Below are 18,849 nucleotides of genomic sequence, written 5' to 3'. Positions count from 1 at the left end.
GAACCATGCTCATCTAGCAGATCCAACTATAAGTTAATATATAGATCTTCTAATACCATTAGAAGAACATGCCTTGCTCAAATGGCTTTTAACTATTTCAACCGGAAACAGGAAAAAAATCTTCTTTAACAAACAAACAAACAAAAAACTATTCTGACTTTTGACAACTTAAAACTGAATACAATTTGATATATACTTTTTCCATTATCAGTCATAAAGGACTGAGAAAAGAAAATTGTGTTTTTGGACAGAGCGTTCTCACTCCCGAGGCGTAACATGTCGACGTTTTGTCACGTCCCGCGGCGTTCCTGAGGAACGCGAAAGGAGACCTTCGGCGTCCTTATGGTACGCGGCGGGTTATGGCTGGAATCCAGTGCAATGACGCTCCCGCGGGAGTAGACGTTCCAGCCCTGTATTCCAGCCCTAAACCTAACCTTATCCCTGGCCCTGACCATAACCTTATTCCTGACCTTAACCAGGACTTTAATGATGTTAAATAGCGTGTTTCTAAGCGATTTGAAGAATAAGAGCGAACATGTGTAGGTTCAGTCCAGACGGTTCTCATATTTCCTCTTTTTCCGAGGTCGTCATTTAGGAACGTGGTGGGTAGCCGAAAACGTAATATGGTGACGATTTGTCACCTAGCGTAAAATGTTACGCTTTGGGAGTGAGAACGGGTTGTTTTGGAGCTTGCAGAAGCCAAAACTTGAAAGCCATCTTCTGGCTAAAATGTCAATGTGAAGGGTAAAAAACACAATTTTGAAATGACAGCAAATCAATAATCATGACTAGAATTTGTTAGTCCAATTTTGGTAATTAGCAATTTATTTTACCATGTTAAAATACTTATTCATCAATTAATTGGCTACAACAGTAATATAAAAAGCTTACAAACTATTTCAGACCAAATTAAGTAAAACATTTCATAATGTCTTTTCAAACATAGTTTCTCAGGCAATAGTTGCTAAATTTACCCATTATATAATTTGCAGTCCATGGGCATGACAACTTACAGTTCTTGGTATTTCACCATTTTGTATTTAAAATTGTTCACATGGTAAAGTGTAGTGAATTAGAGTGGGTATTTAATAAAGTGTACTGACTTTAAGCAAATGATAAGGACAGGCAACCCACATTACAAAACCTCCACTTTGCTGTTAATTACATCATACTGCCCACTAGAATAATCAACACTGTTTCCTCAAATTGATTTTTACCATTTAATTTTTCATTAGATTTCATTATATATTTTGGTTTTTACATTTTCTCTCTTTCGCCATTCTTCTTCTATGTAGAAAAATATGCTTTCTTTTGTGAGTGGACACAACACTACACTACATTGCCATGTATCTGTGTATCCAAAAACACAGCAGAATGAAAGATTCTATAGATGAAATATCACTCTGCTTACAGTATCATTTAATTAAATGATCGAGCCAATTCCCTCTTTGGGGAATAAACCATAACTCCTTTTAGGCTTTGCATCTGTTTCCAGTAACAGCATAGGACTCTGACTACTGAAAGCACTGTGCCAAGTGGGTAAAATTGCCAGTGCTTTGGTTAGTTTGAAAACTAATAACGATTCAAGCTTCAGAAGAATAGAGAGAATTTAAGCTATATTCTGTACTACCTTTATTTATTTGGAGAATTCTTCTCTTCTCTTAATTCCATGTTTTAGGCCCTGTCACCGTGGTTGTAGATGAGGTTCAATTCAATAATGAACCACAGGCTCTTGGAAACATCCATCTGAACAAGCTCATTTCTTCCTTTATCAAAGAATTGGGCTTTAATAGCACAAAGGGGAAATAATCTGTCTCTTGAACACTGGCTCACTGGCTTCTCTGATACAGAGGTCAATAGAACAGAACCTCTTTTCTTTCAGCATATTTGGCTGGACATGAGGCTCCTGTGCTCATTGTCCTGCTTGGCTAGATTGAAGAAATACAAAGCGCTTGGGCTGCTTTCACAATATCGTCTAGATCTGGTCAGATTTAAGAAGAATTCAAGCACCTCACATTACTGCCAGTGACTGACTTGATCATTTTCCAGAGTCCTTTGCATTTTGACCTTTTCTGTGGCACCAGTGTTGTCCTCAAACATAACCTGATTTTAGACTTTTATAACATATACTGACAGCTGCCTACACAGTAAACAAATAACACAGAACATTTACCCTTTTGCAAAACAGCTGTGACATAATAAAAATCAACAGCAACACCCAGTGTGCCTCTGTGGGGCACATCAATCATGATTTTGTCTACAAGCATTTGCTGAGAAAAATAGATAAATAAATAAAGTCAATAAATAGTGAAATAATATTCACTTCAGAGAAGAATTTGGTAGGTGTCTTGAAACACTTAAAATTCCTTTGAAAATTGCAGTAAAATATCTTAGGAGTTGCAACAACATAGACAATTTTAGGAAGGGTTTTTTTTTTTTAATTTATTTATTTTATTGGCCATAGTAAGTAATCGTTACAGTTTAAACTGCAAAGTGGAAGACAGTTCTAGTTCTTACTTAAGGATGTCCACTTGCTAAACATTAATCAAAGAAATGTGCAAGGCAAGGCCACTTGAGGAAACGCTGAAGTGGTATTTATATAGTGCTCCAGTTTATGTGACTAAAACAGACAGCTATGTAATTGTGGATCATTATTAACCTGTCAAAACAGATGATATTAAACAGGGCATCAGCGCTTCACTTAACTCCTTGCAGCAATACACTGCTTCTTGCTTTCAAAGAAGTAGACTTGCGATGGGAAAAAGACAACAGGACACAAGATAGAGGTAGATTTGACTCCTGATGTTTCTGTTTCAGCTTCTTTAAGTTGATTAAATATTCTTTCATAAGGGAGAGATAGTGACAGATTTACAGCTTACCTATGACTGAGTATGTCAGGGCTCGTGTGCGGAGGTGAGGAAGGGATGACCCACATGCAGGACTCGTGGTGCAGAACGAGGTTTATTGAATATGTAGACAACAGATGATAGGATGGATGGCTGGCTGGCTGGACTTAGCGGACTGGTAGACTGGCTGGCTAACTGACTGACTGGACGGAACACACGACAGAAACAACATCATCAATGACCCGACACTGAATGAGTAGAACAGAGGGCTTAAATACACAGACTGGTGATAATGATGATAATGAGGGACCGGTGAGTACACAGCTGAACATAATGAACTAATGATAATGGGAAGAGGATTGAACATAATACACACAGACCAAGGCTAACACAATAAAACAGGAAGTGGAACAGGCAGTAGATAAACAGTGAGTGTGAACTGAAAACACTGGGTCACCGACCCAGGAACCCTGACAGGACCCCCCCCTTCAAAGGCCGGCACCCGACGGCCAAACGAAAAAGAACCAGAACAGGGCGGGCGGAGGGGGCCCAGGACAGAGGGACGGAGGCCACACAGAGACAGTTCGGGTGGGCGGCCACGTGGCCCGAGGCGAGACTGTTCCGGTGGACCGACCGTGCGGAAGGCAACGGCGGCCACTCAGGCGAAGGCGGTCCGGGGGCCGGCCGCGCGGAAGGCAGCGGCGGCGGCGAAGGAGACGGAGCAGTTCAGGGGGCCGGCCGCGCGGAAGGCAGCGGCGGCTCTCCAGTTTTAGGCGTGCTGGCCATGGCCCGGCGGGCACAGGACCAGACGAGGCAGGATCAGGCGAAGCACAGGCCGGAGCTGCAGCAGGCGAAATAAAAGCCAAAGTCGAGGCCGGGCCAGACGAGGACGAAGGCTCCGAGGCCGGGCCAGACGAGGACGAAGGCTCCGAGGCCGGGCCAGACGAGGACGAAGGCTCCGAGGCCGGGCCAGACGAGGACGAAGGCTCCGAGGCCGGGCCAGACGAGGACGAAGCAGAGCTAGGTGACAGCGAGGCATGAGGCTGGTGCGGTTCTCCTGAACCCCCAGCTGACGAGGAAGGTTGCCGGACGGGCTCCTCGGGCCCTCCAGCGAAAACGGTCTCAGAACCAGTGGGCACTGGAGCCCCTGGCACACACAGGACAGGGCCAGCGGGTGCGGAAACCCCTGGCTGAGGAGCGGCCGGGCCAGCGGGTGCGGAAACCCCTGGCTGGGCAGCAGGGTAGCTCACAGCAGGCTCTGGGTACTGAACAGGTTGGTGGACGGGCGACTGGGCTACTGGTGACTGGACAGGAGGAGACTGGGCTACGGGTGACTGGACAGGAGGAGACTGGGCTACTGGTGACTGGACAGGAGGAGACTGGGCTACTGGTGACTGGACAGGAGGAGACTGGGCTACGGGTGACTGGACAGGAGACTGAGCTACGGGTGACTGGACAGGAGCGGACTGGAGAGCAGGTGAGTGAACTGACGGGGCTGGAAGCTGAACAGCAGGTGAGGCTGACGACGGAGCTGAGGTTGGTGTGGCTAATGGCTGGGCTACAGACTGAGCTAATGAGGGAGATAAAGCTACAGCCTGAGCTAGTAAGGCCGGTGCCTGAGCAGGGGACACTTCAGCCAGCCTAACCAGGGATAAAGCTAGTGCGTGAAAGGCTGGGTCAGGAGGTGGATGAAGTGGTGGACTGATTAGCTCTTCCGTGCCTCCAGAGCGTGAGGGCACTGGCTGGAGAGCCTCAGCTGAGTCTCTAGGGGGGTCAGACTGGATCCTGGCCGTCCTCAGCCTAGGTGCTGGGACAGGCACGGGAGGTGGCTGGACACCAGTCACCCCCACTCGAGAAACCGAAGCGGGTGTGGCGGTAGACTGGGTCGCAGCTGCCCTCCTCCTGGGAGCTGGCACTGGTGTGGGGGTAGACTGACTGACGGGAGTGGAGATAATGACTGGGTGTGTGATGTTAGCAGGTTTATTGGGGATTGTTCTGGTTTTCCTGCCACCACTATTTACAGTCTTTGGGAGAGCAGAGCAGAACAAATCTTCCCAGTCCACAGAATCTTCCAGGAGGGAAACATCCCACGAATCAGAGATGGGGTTATTGTGCGTTTTGAGTGAATAATCAGATGGTGAGTGCGAAAAACAGTCACTGGAGCTCACCATCGGGAGTGGCTGAAAGTGGTCCGTTTTATGGCGGCGTGTGCGCCGATTTCTCCGGGAGGAGGAAGCGGGCGGGGTACACGTCCGAGCCTCTGGCACGGGAGCCTCTGTTGAGCCGAGGTGGAAGACGGAGCCGCTGTGCCGTGGCGAGGTTGAAGGTCCGGTGAATGAGGCAGGTGATGTGTGAGCGTGGAGCGGAGTGGCGAGAGAGGGAGCGGCCGAAGCGCGGCGTGAAACGTCCACTCTCCGCGGCAGATGCTCCGGTGCAGGTGAGGCAGCAGGTGGGGGAACGCGGCGTCTCCGAGGCCCGCCCAGAGCCAAGCGAGTGCCCTCGAAGACGTGCTCTCGCTCCGCGAAGAGCCGCTGTCTCTCCTTGAGTTTTTCAGCCCACAAGGAGAGCGCTACCTCCTGCCGCTCGTAGAGGTCCGAGTCCGCTGGGTCAAAAGCGTGTCTTCTTGGCACGGGTCGGGTCATTCTGTCACTGCGGTAAAGTGAGCCGTCATTTGTGAGCCGCGGTCAAGCCAGCCGCCTCCTATCCGCCGCATAAATTTCCTTGCGCTTTTACACCACTCTTTACGGTAGCGCCTTTTCGCTTTATGTGCCGATTGAAAGCCTATACCCGCGCACACGTGCACGCGCGCGAACAGTCGCGCGCGCATGCGCGCGCACAAATTACAATGTAACGGCCCGATACAGTCAATACAATTATGGAAATGTCAGAAATTCATTAAAAATCATCCTGAGTAGTTGATGTACAACTTTCAACACATCCCCCCTCTGGGACACCTACTGTACCTGTGTGCCAATTTTCATCCAGATTTACTGTAGAATTCCTCAGAAATTAAAGGGTACTTGTATCCAATGCAGTCAGCCAATACAATTTAATTATGTCAATTTTCAAAAATTAATGAAAAATCTTCCTGAGTAGTTGATGTACAACTTTCAACACATCCCCCCTCTGGGACACCTACTGTACCTGTGTGCCAAGTTTCATCCAGATTTACTGTAGAATTCCTCAGAAATTAAAGGAAACTTATATTCAATGCAGTCGGCCAATACAGTAGAATTATGTCAATTTTCAAAAATTCATTAAAAATCATCCTGAGTAGTTGATGTACAACTTTCAACACATCCCTCCTCTGGGACACCTACTGTACCTGTGTGCCAAGTTTCATCCAAATTTACTGTAGAATTCCTCAGAAATTAAAGGAAACTTATATTCAATTCAATACAGTCAATACAATAGAATTATGTCAATTTTCAAAAATTCATTAAAAATCATCCTGAGTAGTTGATGTACAACTTTCAACACATCCCCCCTCTGGGACACCTACTGTACCTGTGTGCCAGGTTTCAGCCAGATTTACTGTAGAATTCCTCAGAAATTAATGGGTACTTGTATCCAATGCAGTCGGCCAATACAGTAGAATTATGTCAATTTTCCAAAATTCATTAAAAATCATCCTGAGTAGTTGATGTACAACTTTCAACACATCCCCCCTTTGGGACACCTACTGTACCTGTGTGCCAATTTTCATCCAGATTTACTGTAGAATTCCTCAGAAATTAAAGGGTACTTGTATCCAATGCAGTCAGCCAATACAATTTAATTATGTCAATTTTCAAAAATTCATTAAAAATCATCCTGAGTAGTTGATGTACAACTTTCAACACATCCCCCCTCTGGGACACCTACTGTACCTGTGTGCCAGGTTTCAGCCAGATTTACTGTAGAATTCCTCAGAAATTAAAGGGTACTTGTATTCAATTCAATACAGTCAATACAATAGAATTATGTCAATTTTCAAAAATTCATTAAAAATCATCCTGAGTAGTTGATGTACAACTTTCAACACATCCCCCCTCTGGGACACCTACTGTACCTGTGTGCCAAGTTTCATCCAGATTTACTGTAGAATTCCTCAGAAATGAATGGAAACATTTATTCAATTCAATACAGTCAATACACTACAATTATGGAAATTTCAAAAATTCATTAAAAATCACCCATAATAGTTGAGGTCCAACTTTCAACACTTTCTTACTCTGGGCGTCCTACCGTACCTCTGGGCCAAGTTACATCTCAATTCACTGTAATCTTTATCAAAAATTGAAAGAACAATTATATGTCAATGCTGGATGTGTGTCCTTTCAAAGTGACACTAAATAACAGAACTCAGGCACATCAGGGAATAATCAAAAAGGCGGATTTATTAAACGAAAACAACATACAAAATATCTCTAACCCATACTACATAACCTAAAAAGAAACAAAGGGACACTTAGAAGCACAAGGAAACAATACTGAAAGGGCAAGAGACACAGTCCAAACACAATCCACAACTAAAATGCCAAAAGAACAAGTCATCCCACATAGCAGACGGGTCTTGCCTGGATCTGGTGTCAAGCCGGCACTGCTGGCTGACTTCTGGCATGGTAAGATGGCACTGTTTATGTGATGGCATGCCACATTTGGCCTGATTGGGTGAATGTGACATGTTGTATAGAGCACTTTGAGTAATATGGGTGAGTAAAAAAGTGTTGTATAAGAATCAGTCCATTCACTGTCTGAACAGAGTTTCGTCATGTTACTTTTGCACTATTATGTTCCAGCACATGTTGTTATTACATGGCTTACATGGCTAAGGTACACATTAGGCTGACATCTGGGGCCAGAGCTGAAACTGTTCTGGGCCAGCACAGGGCCAGCAGTGTGTCTGCAACTGGCCTTGTGCTGGCTCATGTGTGGGCCACCTCTGGTAAACCAGATCTGGGCCACCATAGGGCCGTCATTCTTTGCGGTACGCAGGCCATGTGTAAGCACATTGTGTGGGACAGATCAAGGCCATACCAATTTTGCTATGTGGGAGGAATTACGGTATGTAAAAATAGAAACATCATAAAAATGAAAATGAACATAAAGTAAAATGTACTGAAAAGAACATCAGTATGGCCATCATTATTTGCTTGGAAAGTCTAAAGTTCCATGGCTTTGAACAGCCAGAGAACGCAATGCCCAGCTTAGAATGACTAAAAGTAACTTCTTTTAACATTCTGTCATTCTGCCTCCATATCAAACATCCACTAAAAATAGTCATTTGAAAAAAAATATTCGCCACTTTTCATCAGTTTGGGTTCCTCTGTTTATAGCAATTTTTAGAAAAGAACCCAATACCTTTGTCACTATACAGTTGTACAGTGAGATACAGAGCATCTCCTACTCATTGCAAACATGCTGGGAGGGTGGCTCTATCTGCCTTAGTGCAGCTGCTGTACCATACTGTGATGCAGTAAGTTAGTAGGCTCTCAATGGGCGAGTGGTGGAAGGGTGAGCTGTAGTCCACAAAGAGCATTCTGGCGTAGCTCTGCCGCTGTTCTAGGTGACTCAGCACCGAGTGGAGGGTGATGGCATCTTCTGTGAATCTGTTTGCACGGTATGCAAACTGGTGGGGGTCGAATTCTGGGGGGAGGTAATCCTTGGTGTGCTGAAGGACTAGTTTCATGATTACCGGTGTGAGGGCCACAGGGCAATAATAGTTCAGGCTGGTGATGGGAGACTTCTTTGGTACTGGGATGATTGTGGCTGATTTTAGACAGGATGGGATGGCTGCTTCATCCAGTGAGAGGTTGAAGATTCTGGTGGAGATGAGGGTGAGCTGGTGGGCACATGGTCTTAGCACTTTACCACGTATTCCGTCTGGACGCCTTCCTGGGGTTCACTGCTAGGAACACTCATCTGACATCGTGCTCCGTTACAGTGAATGGAGCGGTGCAGGAACCAGGTGAGGATGAGGATGGGAGCAGGGCTGAGGCAGATGAATGCTGCTGTTGTGGTGTTTCAAAGCGGGCAAAGAAGCTGTTTATGTCCTCTGCTAGCTGCACACTCAGGTTTTCTGTTTTCACAGTTCTGCCTCTGTGGTTTATGATGTCTATTATTCCATGCCATGTGTTGTTGCTGGACAGGTGGGACCCCTTTTCAGGTCAGCTCGAGCAGACCTGTACAGAGCTCTGTCAACAGACCTACAGGGAGTGCAGAATTATTAGGCAAGTTGTATTTTTGAGGAATAATTTTATTATTGAACAACAACCATGTTCTCAATGAACCCAAAAGACTCATTAATATCAAAGCTGAATGTTTTTGGAAGTAGTTTTTTTTTTTTTTTTAAGTTATTTTAGGGGGATATCTGTGTGTGCAGGTGACTATTACTGTGCATAATTATTAGGCAACTTCACAAAAAACAAATATATACCCATTTCAATTATTTATTTTTACCAGTGAAACCAATATAACATCTCCACATTCACAAATATACATCTCAGAATCAGAATCGTGTTTATTGGCCAAGTACAGTGGGGCAAAAAATATTTAGTCAGCCACCGATTGTGCAAGTTCCCCCACCTAAAATGATGACAGAGGTCAGTAATTTGCACCAGAGGTACACTTCAACTGTGAGAGACAGAATGTGAAAAAAAAAATCCATGAATCCACATGGTAGGATTTGTAAAGAATTTTTTCGTAAATCAGGGTGGAAAATAAGTATTTGGTCAATAACAAAAATACAACTCAATACTTTGTAACATAACCTTTGTTGGCAATAACAGAGGTCAAACGTTTACTATAGGTCTTTACCAGGTTTGCACACACAGTAGCTGGTATTTTGGCCCATTCCTCCATGCAGATCTTCTCGAGAGCAGTGATGTTTTGGGGCTGTCGCCGAGCAACACGGACTTTCAACTCCCGCCACAGATTTTCTATGGGGTTGAGGTCTGGAGACTGGCTAGGCCACTCCAGGACTTTCAAATGCTTCTTACGGAGCCACGCCTTTGTTGCCTGGGCGGTGTGTTTTGGATCATTGTCATGTTGGAAGACCCAGCCTCGTTTCATCTTCAAAGTTCTCACTGATGGAAGGAGGTTTTGGCTCAAAATCTCACGATACATGGCCCCATTCATTCTGTCCTTAACACGGATCAGTCGTCCTGTCCCCTTGGCAGAAAAACAGCCCCATAGCATGATGTTTCCACCCCCATGCTTCACAGTAGGTATGGTGTTCTTGGGATGCAACTCAGTATTCTTCTTCCTCCAAACACGACGAGTTGAGTTTATACCAAAAAGTTCTACTTTGGTTTCATCTGACCACATGACATTCTCCCAATCCTCTGCTGTATCATCCATGTGCTCTCTGGCAAACTTCAGACGGGCCTGGACATGCACTGGCTTCAGCAGCGGAACACGTCTGGCACTGCGGGATTTGATTCCCTGCCGTTGTAGTGTGTTACTGATGGTGACCTTTGTTACTTTGGTCCCAGCTCTCTGCAGGTCATTCACCAGGTCCCCCCGTGTGGTTCTGGGATCTTTGCTCACCGTTCTCATGATCATTTTGACCCCACGGGATGAGATCTTGCGTGGAGCCCCAGATCGAGGGAGATTATCAGTGGTCTTGTATGTCTTCCATTTTCTGATGATTGCTCCCACAGTTGATTTTTTCACACCAAGCTGCTTGCCTATTGTAGATTCACTCTTCCCAGTCTGGTGCAGGTCTACAATACTTTTCCTGGTGTCCTTCGAAAGCTCTTTGGTCTTGGCCATGGCGGAGTTTGGAGTCTGACTGTTTGAGGCTGTGGACAGGTGTCTTTTATACAGATGATGAGTTCAAACAGGTGCCATTCATACAGGTAACGAGTGGGGGACAGAAAAGCTTCTTACAGAAGACGTTACAGGTCTGTGAGAGCCAGAGATATTCCTTGTTTGAGGTGACCAAATACTTATTTTCCACCCTGATTTACCAATAAATTCTTTACAAATCCTACCATGTGAATTCATGGATTTTTTTTTCACATTCTGTCTCTCACAGTTGAAGTGTACCTCTGGTGCAAATTACTGACCTCTGTCATCATTTTAGGTGGGGGAACTTGCACAATCGGTGGCTGACTAAATACTTTTTTGCCCCACTGTATATGTGCAGACAAATACAGGGAATTTGGTTCCGGTAGATGGTGGCTCTCAAGCACAGCAATGTAAATCTCACACACACACACACACACACACACACACACACACACACACACACACACACACACACACACACACACACACACACACACACACACACACACAAGTGTCTATATATACACATTACACATACATACACAAAGCTATGTAAACCAACTATAAATAACGAATCTAACCTTATATACATAAAATACAGAAATGAATGAGGTGGAATGAATACTACAAAATGTACATAAGGTGCAGTTGCAGTCTGGCAGTGGGAGCAGTGTGACAGGTCAACTGTTAAGAAGGGAGATGGCGAGGGGAAAGAAACTGTTCCTGTGTCGGGTGGTCCTGGTCTGCAGGCTTCTGTACCGTCTGCCAGAGGGCAGCAGATCAAAAAGTCTGTGTGCAGGGTGTGAGGGGTCTGCGATGATTTTCCCTGCCCGTTTCCTGGTTCTTGAGAGGTACAGATCCTGGATGGAGGGCAGGGGGGGCGCTGATGATCCTTTCTGCTGCCCGTACAGTCCGCTGCAGTCTGCTCCTGTCCTGTTTAGTGGCTGCTCCATACCAGACTGTGATGGAGGAGCACAGGACAGACTCAATGACCGCAGTGTAGAACTGGATCAGCAGCTCCTGTGAGAGACTGTACCTCCCCAGTTGTCTCAGGAAGTACATCCTCTGCTGGGTCTTTTTGAGGATGGAGTTGATGTTGGTCTCCCACTTCAGGTCCTGGGAGATGGTTGTACCCAGGAACTTGAAGATCTTCACAGTCGACACAGGGCTGTCTGATATGGTGAGGGGGAGCAGAGTTGAGGGATGTCTCCTGAAGTCCACTGTCATCTCTACAGTCTTAAGAGTGTTCAGCTCCAGATTGTGCTGACTGCACCAGAGTACCAGCCACTCAACTTCCTGCCGGTATGCAGACTCATCACCATCTTGAATGAGGCCAATGACAGTGGTGTCATCTGCAAACTTTAGGAGTTTGACAGCAGAGTTATTGGAGGTGCAGTCGTTAGTGTAGAGGGAGAACAGTAGTGGTGAGAGGACACATCCTTGAGGGCACCAATACTGAGGGACCGGGTTTCAGAGGTGATCTCCCCCAGCCTCACTTGTTGCTTTCTGTCTGTCAGGAAGCTGGTGATCCACTGACAGGTAGCTGGTGACACGCTGAGCTGGGAGAGTTTGGAGGAAAGAAGTTCAGGCACAATGGTGTTAAAAGCCGAACTAAAGTCCACAAACAGGACCCTGGCATAAGTTCCCGGGCAGTCAAGGTGTTGCAGGATGTAATGCAGCCCCGTGTTCACTGCATCATCCACTGACCTGTTTGCCCGGTAGGCAAACTGCAGAGGGTCCAGCTGGTGGCCTGTAATGTCTTTCAGATGGGCTAACACCAGTCGTTCGAAGGATTTCATGACCACAGACGTCAAGGCGACAGGTCTGTAGTCATCCAGTCCTGTGATGGTGGGTTTCTTGGGAACAGGGATGATGGTGGAGCGTTTGAAGCAGGAGGGAACTTCACACAGCTCCAGGGATCTGTTGAAGATGCGAGTAAAGATGGGAGCCAGCTGTTCAGCACAGGTTTTGAGGCAGGAGGGTGAGACGCCATCTGGTCCGGGGGCTTTCCTGGGCTTCTGTTTCTGGAATAGTCGGCTCACATCCTGAGTGTGTATTCTTAGTTTCAGGGAGGAGGAAAGGGGGGTGAGAGGTGTGGTGGAGTTTGTTGAGTCTGGGTTGGAGAGGGTGGTGGTGGTCGTTGAGTCTGGATTGGGGAGGGTGGGGGTGGTCGTTGAGTCTTGATTGGGGAGGGGCAGAGTGAAGGGGGGAGAGGTGGAAGGTGTGTTGGGGGTCAATGTCTGAAGCAATGTCCCTGGGGAGGGGAGGATGGGGCATGGGAGTCTGTCCGTCTCAAACCTGCAATAGAAAGTGTTTAACTCGTTGGCCAGGTCTTTGTTTGCTTCAATAGTGGGTGGGGGCGTCTGTAGCTGGTGATTTCCTGCAGGCCCCTCCACACTGACGCAGGGTCGTTGGCTGAGAGCCGTTCTTCCAGCTTCTGGGAGTAGATCCTTTTAGCTGCTTTGATCTCCTTGGTCAGTGTGTTCCTGGCTTGCTTGTACAGGGCCCTGTCACCACTTCTGTAAGCGTCCTCCTTGGCCTTGCGAAGATGTTGGAGTTTAGGAGTGAACCATGGTTTATTGTTGTTGTATGTGCAAAAGGTCTTTGTTGGCACACACACGTCTTCACAGAAACTGATGTATGATGTCACAGTGTCCGTGAGCTCATCTAGGTTCTCAGATGCAGCTTCAAAAACAGTCCTGCAGTTCCTGCTTTGCTGCGTTAGTCCACTTCTTCACAGTTTTGACTACAGGCTTGGCACGTTTGAGTTTTTGCCTATAAACTGGAATAAGATGGACCATGCAGTGATCAGAATGTCCCAAAGCTGCCCGGGGCACAGAGCGATAGGCATCTTTTAGAGTGGTGTAGCAGTGATCCAGTATGATGTTGTCCCTGGTGGGGCAGTCTATATGCTGTCTGTATTTAGGGAGTTCGTAGTTTAGGTTTGCTCTGTTAAAATCCCCAAGAATAATTGTAAAGGAATCCGGGAATTTCCTCTCCAGGGTAGTAATCTGGTCAGCCAGCTCGCACAGTGCGTTGTTCGCGTTGGCCTGTGGAGGGATGTAAACTCCGACCAGCATGAAGGAAGAAAACTCCCGCGGTGAATAAAAAGGTTTACAGTTGATGAGAAAACTTTCCAAGTGTGGGCTGCAGTGTTTCTGTAACACTGTGACATCAGTACACCAACCTTCATTAATGTAGAAGCAGACTCCACCACCCTTTGTTTTCCCTGAGAGCTCTGTTTCGCGGTCCGCCCGGTGAAGTTGGAAGCCCGGCAGATTTAAGACAGCGTCTGGGACTCGCTCACTGAGCCAGGTTTCAGTGAAGCACAGGGCAGCAGAGCGTGCAAAGTCCTTGTTAGTCCGGTTTAAGAGCAGTAATTCGTCGACTTTGTTTGGAAGAGAGCGGAGATTCGCGAGGTGAATGGAGGGGAGTGCCGTGCGGAATCCTCGCCGACATTCAAAAACAAAACAAAAACAAATCAGCGACCAATATAGCCACCTTTCTTTGCAAGGACACTCAAAAGCCTGCCATCCATGGATTCTGTCAGTGTTTTGATCTGTTCACCATCAACATTGCGTGCAGCAGCACCCACAGCCTCCCAGACACTGTTTAGAGAGGTGTACTGTTTTCCCTCCTTGTAAATCTCACATTTGATGATGGACCACAGGTTCTCAATGGGGTTCAGATCAGGTGAACAAGGAGGCCATGTCATTAGTTTTTCTTCTTTTATACCCTTTCTTGCAAGCCACGCTGTGGAGTACTTGGACGCGTGTGATGGAGCATTGTCCTGCATGAAAATCATGTTTTTCTTGAAGGATGCAGACTTCTTCCTGTACCACTGCTTGAAGAAGGTGTCTTCCAGAAACTGGCAGTAGGACTGGGAGTTGAGCTTGACTCCATCCTCAACCCGAAAAGGCCCCACAAGCTCATCTTTAATGATACCAGCCCAAACCAGTACTCCACCTCCACCTTGCTGGCGTCTGAGTCAGACTGGAGCTATCTGCCCTTTACCAATCCAGCCACGGGCCCATCCATCTGGCCCATCAAGACTCACTCTCATTTCATCAGTCCATAAAACCTTAGAAAAATCAGTCTTGAGATATTTCTTGGCCCAGTCTTGACGTTTCAGCTTGTGTGTCTTGTTCAGTGGTGGTCGTCTTTCAGCCTTTCTTGCACTGAACATAAGTTCCCTGCAATTTCTGAAGAATATTACAGTAAATCTGGCTGAAACTTGGCCCAGACGTACAGCAGGTTTCCCGGAGGAGGGATGTGTTGAAAGTTGGACCTCAACTACTCAGGATGATTTTTAATGAATTTCTGAAATTTCCATAATTGTAGTGTATTGGCCGACTGCATTGGATACAAGTACCCATTAATTTCTGAGGAATTCTACAGTAAATCTGGCTGAAACCTGGCACACAGGTACAGTAGGTGTCCCAGAGGGGGGATGTGTTGAAAGTTGTACATCAACTACTCAGGATGATTTTTCATGAATTTTTGAAAATTGACATAATTAAATTGTATTGGCTGACTGCATTGGATACAAGTACCCTTTAATTTCTGAGGAAATCTACAGTAAATCTGGCTGAAACCTGGCACACAGGTACAGTAGGTGTCCCAGAGGGGGGATGTGTTGAAAGTTGTACATCAACTACTCAGGATGATTTTTCATGAATTTTTGAAAATTGACATAATTGTAGTGTATTGGCCGACTGCATTGGATACAAGTACCCATTAATTTCTGAGGAATTCTACAGTAAATCTGGCTGAAACCTGGCACACAGGTACAGTAGGTGTCCCAGAGGGGGGATGTGTTGAAAGTTGTACATCAACTACTCAGGATGATTTTTAATGAATTTTTGAAAATTGACATAATTCTACTGTATTGGCCGACTGCATTGGATACAAGTACCCATTAATTTCTGAGGAATTCTACAGTAAATCTGGATGAAACTTGGCACACAGGTACAGTAGGTGTCCCAGAGGGGGGATGTGTTGAAAGTTGTACATCAACTACTCAGGATGATTTTTAATGAATTTTTGAAAATTGACATAATTCTACTGTATTGGCCGACTGCATTGGATACAAGTACCCATTAATTTCTGAGGAATTCTACAGTAAATCTGGCTGAAACCTGGCACACAGGTACAGTAGGTGTCCCAGAGGGGGGATGTGTTGAAAGTTGTACATCAACTACTCAGGATGATTTTTAATGAATTTTTGAAAATTGACATAATTCTACTGTATTGGCCGACTGCATTGGATACAAGTACCCTTTAATTTCTGAGGAATTCTACAGTAAATCTGGCTGAAACCTGGCACACAGGTACAGTAGGTGTCCCAGAGGGGGGATGTGTTGAAAGTTGTACATCAACTACTCAGGATGATTTTTAATGAATTTTTGAAAATTGACATAATTGTAGTTTATTGGCCGACTGCATTGGATACAAGTACCCTTTAATTTCTGAGGAATTCTACAGTAAATCTGGCTGAAACCTGGCACACAGGTACAGTAGGTGTCCCAGAGGGGGGATGTGTTGAAAGTTGTACATCAACTACTCAGGATGATTTTTAATGAATTTTTGAAAATTGACATAATTCTATTGTATTGACTGTATTGAATTGAATATAAGTTTCCTTTAATTTCTGAGGAATTCTACAGTAAATCTGGATGAAAATTGGCACACAGGTACAGTAGGTGTCCCAGAGGGGGGATGTGTTGAAAGTTGTACATCAACTACTCAGGATGATTTTTCATGAATTTTTGAAAATTGACATAATTGTAGTGTATTGGCCGACTGCATTGGATACAAGTACCCATTAATTTCTGAGGAATTCTACAGTAAATCTGGCTGAAACCTGGCACACAGGTACAGTAGGTGTCCCAGAGGGGGGATGTGTTGAAAGTTGTACATCAACTACTCAGGATGATTTTTAATGAATTTTTGAAAATTGACATAATTCTACTGTATTGGCCGACTGCATTGGATACAAGTACCCATTAATTTCTGAGGAATTCTACAGTAAATCTGGCTGAAACCTGGCACACAGGTACAGTAGGTGTCCCAGAGGGGGGATGTGTTGAAAGTTGTACATCAACTACTCAGGATGATTTTTAATGAATTTTTGAAAATTGACATAATTCTACTGTATTGGCCGACTGCATTGGATACAAGTACCCATTAATTTCTGAGGAATTCTACAGTAAATCTGGCTGAAACCTGGCACACAGGTACAGTAGGTGTCCCAGAGGGGGGATGTGTTGAAAGTTGTACATCAACTACTCAGGATGATTTTTAATGAATTTTTGAAAATTGACATAATTCTACTGTATTGGCCGACTGCATTGGATACAAGTACCCTTTAATTTCTGAGGAATTCTACAGTAAATCTGGCTGAAACCTGGCACACAGGTACAGTAGGTGTCCCAGAGGGGGGATGTGTTGAAAGTTGTACATCAACTACTCAGGATGATTTTTAATGAATTTTTGAAAATTGACATAATTGTAGTTTATTGGCCGACTGCATTGGATACAAGTACCCTTTAATTTCTGAGGAATTCTACAGTAAATCTGGCTGAAACCTGGCACACAGGTACAGTAGGTGTCCCAGAGGGGGGATGTGTTGAAAGTTGTACATCAACTACTCAGGATGATTTTTAATGAATTTTTGAAAATTGACATAATTCTATTGTATTGACTGTATTGAATTGAATATAAGTTTCCTTTAATTTCTGAGGAATTCTACAGTAAATCTGGATGAAAATTGGCACACAGGTACAGTAGGTGTCCCAGAGGAGGGATGTGTTGAAAGTTGTACATCAACTACTCAGGATGATTTTTAATGAATTTTTGAAAATTGACATAATTCTATTGTATTGACTGTATTGAATTGAATATAAGTTTCCTTTAATTTCTGAGGAATTCTACAGTAAATCGGGCTGAAACCTGGCACACAGGTACAGTAGGTGTCCCAGAGGGGGGATGTGTTGAAAGTTGTACATCAACTACTCAGGATGATTTTTAATGAATTTTTGAAAATTGACATAATTCTACTGTATTGGCCGACTGCATTGGATACAAGTACCCATTAATTTCTGAGGAATTCTACAGTAAATCTGGCTGAAACCTGGCACACAGGTACAGTAGGTGTCCCAGAGGGGGGATGTGTTGAAAGTTGTACATCAACTACTCAGGATGATTTTTAATGAATTTTTGAAAATTGACATAATTCTATTGTATTGACTGTATTGAATTGAATATAAGTTTCCTTTAATTTCTGAGGAATTCTACAGTAAATCTGGATGAAAATTGGCACACAGGTACAGTAGGTGTCCCAGAGGAGGGATGTGTTGAAAGTTGTACATCAACTACTCAGGATGATTTTTAATGAATTTCTGAAAATTGATGCAATTGTAGTGCATTGGCTGTATTAGATTGAATAAATGTTTCCATTAATTTCTGAGGAATTCTACAGTAAATCTGGATGAAACTTGGCACACAGGTACAGTAGGTGTCCCAGAGGGGGGATGTGTTGAAAGTTGTACATCAACTACTCAGGATGATTTTTAATGAATTTTTGAAAATTGACATAATTCTATTGTATTGACTGTATTGAATTGAATATAAGTTTCCTTTAATTTCTGAGGAATTCTACAGTAAATCTGGATGAAAATTGGCACACAGGTACAGTAGGTGTCCCAGAGGAGGGATGTGTTGAAAGTTGTACATCAACTACTCAGGATGATTTTTAATGAATTTTTGAAATAAACATAATTGACTGTATTGCACTGAATATCAGTTTACTGTGATTTCTGAGTAATATTACAGTAAATCTGGGTAAAAACTGGCCCAGAGGTAAAGTAGGTGTCCGAGAAGAGGATTGTGTTGAAAGCTTGGCATCAACTTTTAAGAATGATTTTTAATGAATTTTTGAATATGCAACCAGACTGTCACGATGGCTGTATTGGGCTGTTCCATTGTAATTTGTGTTTGCGCGTGCGTGTGACTGTTCACGCGCGTGCATGTGTGCGCGAGTCTAGGCTTTCAATCAGGATATAAAGCGAAAAGGCGCTACCGTAAAGACTAGTGTAAAAGCGCAAGGAAATTTATGCGGCGGATAGGAGGCGGCTGGCTTGACCGCGGCTCACAAATGACGGCTCACTTTACCGCGGTATTCTGTCAGGGCTCGTGTGCGGAGGTGAGGAAGGGATGACCCACATGCAGG

At 44.8% G+C, this 18,849-nt stretch overlaps 1 protein-coding gene across 1 annotated transcript in view; it reads left to right on the top strand.

The window, feature by feature from the left end:
* LOC113023674 (neuronal acetylcholine receptor subunit alpha-7-like) overlaps positions 1–18,849 on the top strand; it is a 56,750-nt gene that overhangs the window by 22,223 nt on the left and 15,678 nt on the right. The window lies entirely within an intron of this gene.

Source organism: Astatotilapia calliptera, chromosome 6 (genome assembly GCF_964374335.1).
Source record: "Astatotilapia calliptera chromosome 6, fAstCal68.1, whole genome shotgun sequence".
NCBI lineage: Eukaryota > Metazoa > Chordata > Actinopteri > Cichliformes > Cichlidae > Astatotilapia > Astatotilapia calliptera.
The sequence above is the reverse complement of the archived record's forward strand: the minus strand, read 5'-3'. Positions and strand labels throughout refer to the sequence as shown.